The following is a 10948-nucleotide window of genomic DNA, read 5'->3' on the forward strand; positions in this document are numbered from 1 at the left end:
TCCTGGTGAAATGTAAGTCTCTATTAAAAACGGTGTTATATAATGAGACTAGTCATTTCGTGGTCTGGTCTTATACAAACTCCTTTGTATAGAATACCCCCGCTCACATGTCTCTACATGAATGATAAGAATCAAATCATTTGTAGCACTTTACAACAATTGTAACAACTACAAAGCGGGTCGTACTCGTAGTGTCACCAGGATAAGGTATCCAACCTTATCCATCTAATACAGACCACTTAGGTTATCACTTAAACATGATCCACCTGTATGTCTCTACATATATGTGTAACCTATAGATGATAACCATGGATATTAGTTTATTTGTTTGTGAGTTTAACGTTATTAAATGTCAAATAAAATATCTCATATTTTATTAAATAAATAAATCATTTGTAAAATATGATTACAAGCTACATAACCTTACGAGATTTAGGGCATCCCCAACACAGTCAAACATGGCTTCAATAAACCGAATCACATTCAAATTACAAAATATATAGAGGAAAACATAAAGACTAGAAAGGGATAGAAAGCGTTATATGATGATCCTTCCATGGATAGAACCACATTCAAATTACAAAATACATAAAGGAAAACTTAAAGACTAGAAAGGGAAAGAAAGTGTTATTCGGTGATTCGACTCCATATCTAAGATAAAATCAACCCTCAATTGATCTACGATCGTCTCTAGCTTTGAAGACCCTCTTCTATATGCTCGGGTCTCTGTCTTTCAACCTCAAAGATCCCAAGATTTAATGCCCTTACTTGAAGTAATGAAGAAAATATATAGAGCTCAATATGCGATAGGATAGTGTTGTGATGCTATCCCAAAATTAACCTAGTACAGGACAACATCGTGATACTGCATGTAGTGTAGTTCTCGTAGCATTGCGTTGCTAGGTTATAGTGTCATGACTTTGTCCTGTTTTACACTCTCGAATTTCTGGCATCGAACCTAGCGTTGCAACACTTCTTGGTCGTCTTTTTCTTCCATACCCCCCCCCCCCCCCCCCCCCCCCCCCCCCCCCCCCGGCATTAGGACCATTTTAACCTCCTGAAGACTATTTTCTTCAATTGTTACCCAAATGCTCGGTTCCCACAAGACAATATAAAATAGACATCAAAGAACACATTTTTCGTATGAAAACTAACAAAAACTTAAGCCCTAGAAAACACTTTTTGGATGCTTTTCAATAAACAAGACAATTTGTACAATATATCATGTTATATATCGAACAATATATGCGATGTATATTTGTATTTTTCAGTATATTTATAAAACATACAAAAAAATAAACCACAGTTTATACGATGTATATTTACATTTTCTAATACATTACCATATATGTTATATACTTGAGATATCAATGGAAATATGATTAATTTTCAACTATAAATATAGAAGAAAATATACGAAATCTCCTAAAATGAAGTAAACATTAATTTGAAATATTATGTGTTAAATGACTATCAATTAAAATTAATAAATGACAAAAACACAGTAGAAAATTTGAAAATGATGTTAATATGAAAAGAATTAAATATTTTGAAAATCGGTATAAAACTAAAACGGAAAGCTCTTAACAAAATAATTCAAGATCTAGAGTATTTATGAAATATATGGTGTACAAACAATTTTCTGTGTAAAAATTAAAAAAAAAAAAAAAAAAAACTAAAACGAAGTTGAATCAATTTAAACTCTCATTTAGAGAATTCACTTTCTAAAATATTTAATGGATAATTTTTTTATTCATCTTTGAATGCATGAATTGGCATAATATTAGAAAAAAAAATAATGAAATTAAATTAATAGTAGTGGTTTTTTTAATCAATATGAATATTTTTTTCCCATCTTCTTGTCTTTTTCTATTTTTTTTTAAGAACAATACATTTAACATCAATTTTTCATTAAATACTCACTTTTAGTTTAGTATTATTGTCTATTAATTAAGGGGTAGTTGCAAGAATAACAAAAGAAAAAAAAATTTAAGAGAAAATTACTTTTTTGGTCCCTGAAGAATTAGTGCATTTAATCCCTAAGGTTTCAATTTTAATATAAAAAAGATTTATAAATACTGAATTGGCAAAATGATATGGAATGAAAAATATTTGTTAATCTTTTCCTTTCTTTCTTCCTCCTCTCCTCCCTTTCCATCCTTTCTCATTGTCTTTTCTCTCGGATCTCAATTCTCACATTTTTCAACTCTCTCTCCCCCGTCCACCGACACCAAACTCCATTACCAAATCTTTAATTTGTTTGCCCAATACAATCTCAATGGAAAACTCCAAGGGTGTGCTCTCTCCCTCATCCAATCCCCCAAATTGCTCATATTATGGGTGATTTAGGGCCAAAGGGTATAATTGACAAAAAAAAATAAAAATAATAATGTCACTAAAATCATAGGGTTTGGACTAAAAATAGCACCCTAGGTCTAAAATGGACCAAGAAAGAAGATTAATCTAGGTCAAAGCCTAAATTGGTTTGCTTGGTTTCGGCCTTGGCTAGGCCCTGTCTCAACTAAGTCCGAGATCGACCCTAGCAAAATAGTAAAGGGCATATCTCACGCATGTAGTGGTTGATTTAGTATAGACCCTCAACTCTAGCTAGCATGCAAATGTGTCCCCCATTTAGGCCCTATTTTAAATCCCATTCCATGCATTTAGTAATTACACTAATTCCCATAAATACAACTCTGAGAAATTAAGAAGTCGTGTAGGGAGTGAGTCAGACTATACAACTTCATTTTAAAATTACTTTTAGATTTCTTTTTGTTTATTTTTTTTTATAAGACTTCAACTTCAATAATTCTTCATTTTTTAATTTCTTCTTTAACTTCTACTTGGTTTCTTCTTCAACTTCCTCTCCTTATTTGTGGGATAAGTTTTTTACTTTATCTTTCTTATTCTTTTTAAGTTTGTTATTTTATTTATATACATTTGGTTTTCATGTTTCAATTACTTTTGATTTATACATTTTAATTTTCATGTTTTAATTATTTTTATACATTTAGTTTAAATCATGATAGTTGGACCTTAAATCGAACTCCAACAAATAAACGAAGTTCAAGATTAATATAAATTGAAAAAGGAAAATAAATTAGCTGCAGATTTAACTAACTGAAAGTGTCTATAAATACGTATTGAATTTCTACTTTATGCATTTTTTTTCCACATGCTTTTGTACTTGGGAGAACTTTGATCAATAAAAATCCCTCCAAGAAACTTGACAACACATCAACAATTTAAATAAATCATTCTTATTTTTTGTTTTAATTTCTTTATTTTATATTTATTTTATTAATTTTTGAAATAATTTATGATCCTTAAGTAAACATTTTCTGCTATGAGTATTGTAAAGGCTTTATTGCGTAATCGAATAAGAGACCAATGGATGAATGATTGACTTGTAGCATATATTGAGAAAGATTTATTTGATAAAATAGATAATGAAATTATTATGCATCAATTTCAAAAATAAAATCCCATGTAAGACAATTATGAGGTACAAAAGTAAGTAAATTTATGAATATTTAGAATTATTCACTTATAAATTATTTTTGTTTAATTATAGAGCCTTTAATAGGATATACTAGTATACAACAGAAGCAAACAAAATCAATAAGCACTCTAATTACATTTAATTTGAGTTCTAAAACATGCTTTTGCAGAAAATCACAAGTGGATTTCAAATAAATATACCTTTGATGAATTCTTCCAAATCCAAGTTGCTCTCCACTTGAATTCAGCTCGAAATCGACAGTAAACCACTAAGAGATCTTATCTACTATTCTCAGCCTTGAATTTGAGTGGTGGAACTCGAATTTGAGTGAATTTGTGAGGTTATTTTTCTGGATTTTAGAGGGAGAAGAAGATGATGCAGAAAACAATTTTTCCAACTTCAAATTCTCATTCTTCTTCAATTCTGTGTGTTTTATCACTCTTCATCATGCAGGCACTCACTAGCAACAACATTATTGCCAACAGCTGCTTGAAGATGGAAGTAGAACTGTATGTGATTGCATGAAGAACACCTCATGCTTGGGTATTTTGGGGAAAACCCCACTTAGGCTTTAATTTTCCAATTTTCAAATTTTAAATTCACATTTCAATTAATTTTTTAGTTAACTAAAATATAATTTGATTAATTCATAATTAATCAATTTTTTTTTTAAAAAAATCCAATTTCTTAAATTGGATTAAAATTAGAAATTAATTTGATTTTTAATTAATTAAACATATTTAATTAATTAATCTAATCTAATATCAAATATTAAATTAATCACACACCTAATTTTAAACATGGATCCTATTCATGTAATTAATATTTAAATCAATATTTAACTATAATTAACACTCCAATTACGTTTAATTTCAATAAATTAAACGTTTATCATATCAAATATAATTATACAAACCTTAATTTCAATTTGAACATTTTCAAATTGAAATTCAATTTAAACAATTCAAATTGATATTATTTCAAATTCACTCAATTTAATAATTCAAGGTGTTCATGTTTTATGAGCTCGTAGAAGGACCTTACGGACCTACAGATCATGAGCTCCAACGATTTAAGATTAATTGACTAATACTCTTTAGACCAAATTAATCAGTATTCGTTAACTATCAAGTCACATAACTATAGTTCGATAGTTGCACTCTCCTCACTGTAGATATATTTGTGTCCACATGATTTAACCATAACCAGTAAGTTGACCCTTCATAGGTTGTTTGTAATAACGGCTAGGTCAATATGCTGTTTTACCCATGATATTACATCTTGCTCCTTAAGTTCCACTGATCCTCTAATGAACAATTGGTTAACCATTTATCATATCAAATATAATTATACAAACCCTAATTTCAATTTGAATATTTTTAAATTGAAATTCAATTTGAACAATTCAAATTGATATTATTCCATCACTCAATTTAATAATTTAAGGTGTTCATGTTTTATGAGCTAGTAGAGGGACCTTATGAACCTACAGATCATGAGCTCCAACGATTTAAGATTAATTGGCTAACACTCTTTAGACCAAATTAATCAGTATTCGTTAACTATCAAGTCACACCACTATAGCTCTTCCACTCTCCTCACTGTAGATATATTTGTGTCCACATGATTTAACCATAACCAGTAAGTTGAGCCTTCATAGGTTGTTCGTAATAACGGCTAGGTCAATATGTTGTTTTACCCATGATATTACATCTTGCTCCTTAAGTTCCACTGATCCCCTAATAAACAATTGGTTTGTGATCCAATCACTAAACTGAATTCTTTTCAGACTAATGAGAGGGTGGGACCCCTTGTTCAAGAGCTAGATTCAGTACTTAAGAGAACAACCTTTCTTTGATCCCTAAATTGGGTCGGCATGAACACCTTATTGCACCCTATGTCCCCAGCTATCTACCCGGTCTTACCCCTGAAATGGGAGGCTTATTGAGCCAGCGCGATTGAGCCAACTCTTACCTATGCAAATCTAGGGATAATCCCGAATAAATAGGAGTTCATAGTTAGCTCAGGATTAATATCGAGTTACCAAGGTCATCAAAGCGAAATAGTTAGTCTTAAATAGTAAATAGTATTATAAAGTAAGAGTGACTTATTTCTTAGTCCGATCTTATGCAAAAGCATTGCATAGGCCGCCCCCACTCCTCATGTCAATACATGAACGAATTAGGATCACTTTGTTTGTAGCACCTTTACAACAATTTGTAGTCGCTACAAAGTAAGCTGCATCCAATAATGTTATTAGAATAAGGTACCCAAACTTATTCGTATACTATAGACCATTTTGGCTATTTACTCGAACTTGATCCATCTTTATGTCTCTACATAAAGTTCAAGTATTCATGTAATAGTCATGGATCTTAGTTTATTGGATTTAGACTTTATGATGTAGTTTAAAGATTCAATAACAACTTTATTGAAGAAATGTTGAATAACATTTTTTATTGATAATAAAATATGTTTAACTTTACAAACGGCGAGTTTTTGGACATACAACCCAACAATACTGCCACTTTGACTAAAACTCCAGTGGATAAATATATACAATGTTGAGTACAATGAGAGAATGAAAGATATAAATACAATAAACTAGGGCATCAGATGCCCACAAATTCTTCCACTTACCCTAGTGATAAGTATCTCGTAGATCTAGTCTTACTATGTGACCCTCAAACACTTTAGTCAAGAGGACCTTTGTAAATGGATCAATTAAGTTGTTTTGTGAGGCTATCTGCGTGACGATCATGTCTCCTATGTGTACAATCTTCCTAATGAGATAGTACTTCCGCTCGATGTACTTTCCACGTTTATGGCTCCAAGGTTCCTTTGAATTTGCAACTACTCAACTGTTATCACAATATAGGGTGACTGGTAGGTGCATATTTGGAACCACTTCCAAATCAGTCAGGAACTTTTTGAGTCATATTGCTTCTTTTGCTGCTTCACTTGCAGCTACATACTCAGCTTCTATTGTGGAGTCAGGAATATAACTTTGCTTCGTACTCCTCCATACTACTTCTTCTCCATTCAGATTGAATACTGACCCAGAAGTCGATTTCTTTGAATCAATATCGATCTAGAAGTCAGAATCAGTGTATCCAATAAGGATGAGATCCTTAGTACCATACACGAGCATATAATCCCTTGTTCTCCGAAGATACTTGAGGATATTCTTAACGGCAGTCCAATGATCATATTCTAGATTGGACTGAAACCTGCTGAATATTCCAACTGCGTAGCATATGTCGAGACGAGTACACAACATGACATATATTAAACTCTCTATTGCTGATGCATATGCAATTCGTTTCATATCCTCAACCTCTTGAGGTGTCTTAGGATTTTGTTCCTTTGACGGATGAATTCCATGTCTGAAAGGCAACGTTCCTTTCTTGGAATTTTACATTTTATATCTAGACAACATCTTGTCTATATAAGATGCTTGAGATAGTTTAAAGTATGTTCATGCAATTTTGAACTATTTGGATCCTAAGAACATACTGTGCTTCTCCCAAATATTTCATTTGGAATTGTGTGGCCAGTCATCTCTTAACGTCAGCTAGAAATTCTACTTCATTTTCAATTAATAGAATATCATCAACATACAACATCAGAAAAGCGACAGTTGCTAACGATTTTCTTGTAAACACAAGGTTCGTCAATATTTTGTTCAAAGCCATAAGATTTGATCGCAGTGTCAAATCTCATATTTCAGGATTTAGATGCTTGTTTTAACCTAAAAATGGATCGATTAAGCTTGCTGTCACACCCCCTCCCTAGCCTTAGCCCCCAAGACTTGGAAAGGAGCATGAGGATACACCAGTAGTATTCCAAAACAACATTTTAATATAACATTTCCCCCTTATCTATTAAAGAATTTAACATATTTACAATAATCTATCTAACTTTCATACATATAGTTCAATTTCCTATATTCTTTTATCACATGATCCGAGCCGTGCCCTGAGAGTTTACCAAGTCCCGGTGTTATGGTGGTTTGTAGACTCCTTCCTGAACGCTCCGCTTTGTTACCTGGGAGGGAATATAAGAAAACATTTGGAAGAGTGTGAGCTACGAAGCCCACTGAGTGGTGCTTTTAAAATAATAATCATTTTGCAAAACATATTTTGGGAAGTCAATCACATAATCACAATTTCAGTATAATTTATGCATGATCATGTGTAAATTCATTCAATCATCATCCTCCAGTTCCATGCTATACTTGGCATGTTCATATCATATACATACTATCAATCATAACAACTTTTTATGGAAACTTTCCTATAACCCACTTTTCCCGCCAATGTCACATCGACAATTCTTTTTCTGCTAGTCATGCTTAAGTAACTTGACTATATTTCCTGTCAGTCGTCACCGACTATTATTTCTCGTCGACCGAGACCGACTATATTTTTCCGTCAAGCACCTTTTATTAAGCATGCTAACTTATGTAGTCCGGGTATAATCTCAGTTTCCATAGAAATTTCACAAACAATATCATGGCAACAACATAACATCATAAGCATGCATCTTGCACTTATATATGCATTTATCCACATATCAACGCATAAAACTAAGTAAACACTCACCGCAAGCAAGTTTTTCCACTAAAATCACCTTGAGAATATCTTCTTGAGAATTCCGCCATATCAATAGAAATTCCTCAATTAATACTTGTTATATCAATAAATAATGTCAAAATAGCCAAAATACCATTATCTAATGAAAATACCAGCTTACCCTACTCCAATTTAGCCAAAATCCTAAAATTAGCCCCTTTAGAGGTTATTTGGACTGTGGTAGGCAGCTGGGCGTTTGGCAGTAGGCAGGGTGGGTGTGCTGTGCCGCACAGGGGCTGACGCGCTGGGTGTAACGGTCATGCTTGTCCAGGGCCTGTTGCCCATGGCCGCATGCCCAATCCAACCCCTTTCTAGCTTACTTTCACATCCTGTATTGTATTAGTGTAGTTAGCTTGCTTTCTTTACATTTTCATTGTAAGTGACCACTCGCCCTTTTGCATATGCAAGGGCGCCAGTTGGCTTTTTGTTCAGAATGCACTATATGGGGATAAGACTAACCATCATTTCCTCATCCCGGAGTAGTACTCCTATAAAGCCGTTTTTGTTGCTTATTGCTTTCTAGTCTACTACAATCTTTCTTTCTTTATTCACACTTCACAAATCTTCTTACGAAAACCTTTTCTCCAAACCCGTTTTCTAAAACCGTTTTCCCTAAAAACGGGGGTGGAGGTTGCAAGAGGCACTCGGTGTGCCATCGGCAGTCCGTAATCGAGTTGGCTGGCTTGTTCGTGAGCGGGAACAAGTGCCGCACAATCGCTAAGAGAAGCTTCCGAAAGAGCGATTGTGACAGTTGGTATCAGAGCCCAGGTTGGCTTATAGAGAGAGATCAGTGATCATGTCGGCGACGAAGAACCTGAACAAGTCCCATGTGGACAGATTGGTTAGAGATGGAAAGAACAAATGCTCTACCTGAGAGACGGTCCCAGATAATGTTCGTTTCCTTGAGACTCGGCTACAAGAAGTTGCCGAGAAAGCCGATGGAATTGATGCGGTGGTAGGCCGCCTAGACGGATTACCCGTCAGAGAATTGATGATGAGGGTAGAGCCCTCGAGGACCAAGACAGTACGGTCCGGCAGCTTTTGAACGAGGCGATAGCTCCTCGGGCTCTGTTGCCCACATAGAGGAGCGTGTCGAAGAGCTGGGACAGCTCCCAAAAAGCAATACTTCAGATTGGTAACTGACTTATCTGAAGACTTTTCGATCGGCCCTGGATGTCGTCAGAGCGCTCGAGATAGCGGATGTGAGTGCTAGAGTGAATCTCACCATCCGAGCGGTAGGGAACCAAGCCCCACCTGGGGAGCAATGGCAGTGAGCCGAATAAAAATCCAGAACCGAAACCCTTCTGTGGGGTGCGAGAAGCGAAAGCCCTGGAAATTTTTATCTTCGACCTTGCAGCAATACTTCAAGGCGACGAACACAGTGACTGAAGAGTCGAAAGGTCACAATAGCAACGATGCATCTAGTTGAAGATGCGAAATTGTGGTGGAGATCACGATTTACAGACATACAGGAAGGACGCTGCACTATTGATACTTGGGATAGATTGAAACAAGAACTTCGTTCGCAGTTCTTCCCCTGAAAATGTCGAGATCTTGCTCGACGAAAACTTCGAGAGCTAAAGCAAACCTAAACATCAGGGACTATGTAAAACAGTTTGCAGGACTTATGTTAGACATACGAGATATGTCTGAAAAAGACAAAGGTCTTTTGCTTTTGTGGAAGGGCTAAACCAGTGGGCAAAATCAAAACTATATGAACAGAGAGTACAGGATCTTCCCCTCTGCCCTACGCAGGCACTGAACGGCCTGTACGACCTTAGCACTGAATCGCAAGATGTGAGGAAACAATCAACTTCCTCCAATGGGGGAAACAGAAACAGCCGTTCCAGTCCTCCCCGACCTGGGGGATCAAGAACACACGGGGAGGGACCGTAAAATCATCCCAACCGAGATCAGGAAACAACTGCGGGGGCCGCCACAACAGCATAACAATTACAATCGCCCCCTATCTTGTTTCATATGTAGAGGGCCACACAGGGCGGGCGAATGTCCAAATCGAACTGCGTTCAATTGCTTTTCAAGCCACATTGGCCTCTACCTCCGAAGACAAGGCTGAACTGGAAGACGGTAAAACGAACCGCCAGTGGCAGAAATTGAGAAATCCCAGATGGAGGGCATTGAAAATTCCTATCTGCACTTCAGAAGAATATGGAAGGGCGACGGAGCCAACTAGAGAAGTCTCATGTATGTGGACGCTTGGGTCAACCAAAGATCGGCCCAAGACCACGATGGTGACTCTGGGGCTACCATAACTTCATGGCTGAAAGGGAAGCTCGCCGCCTGAACTTGAATTGGGAAAGAGATGCAGGGAAGATGAAAGCTGTGAAATTCCGCAGCCCCTACCAATTACGGGATAGCGAAGAGAACTCCAGTGAAAGTTAGGAGAATTGGAAAGGGCTTTCGTTGACTTTCGTAAATTGTCAAGATGGATGATTTCGACGTGGTACTGGGAATGGAATTTCTGCGATTGAACAATAAATGTCCCAATCTGCCAAATGCTTATCCATTCTCACCGAATCTACACCGACCGAAGTCCAAGCCAGTATCAAGCAGCCCAAACATGGTGTGAGAATGATCTCAGCCCTCCAATTAGAAGAGGGGGCCTGGCCCACGACGAACCCACGTTCATGGCCATCCCGATAGAATCAGTTTGAGTCCACTGAAAGAGGAGATCCCCAAGACGTTCTATTTGTCTTGGAAAGAGTATCGGCCGTCATGCCGAAAAGCCTGCCCAAGTCCTTACCCCACGAAAGGGGATTGACCATGAGATTGAGTTGTTTGCCAGGGGCAA

This window comes from Benincasa hispida, chromosome 9, assembly GCF_009727055.1.
Source record: "Benincasa hispida cultivar B227 chromosome 9, ASM972705v1, whole genome shotgun sequence".
Taxonomy (NCBI): Eukaryota; Viridiplantae; Streptophyta; class Magnoliopsida; order Cucurbitales; family Cucurbitaceae; genus Benincasa; species Benincasa hispida.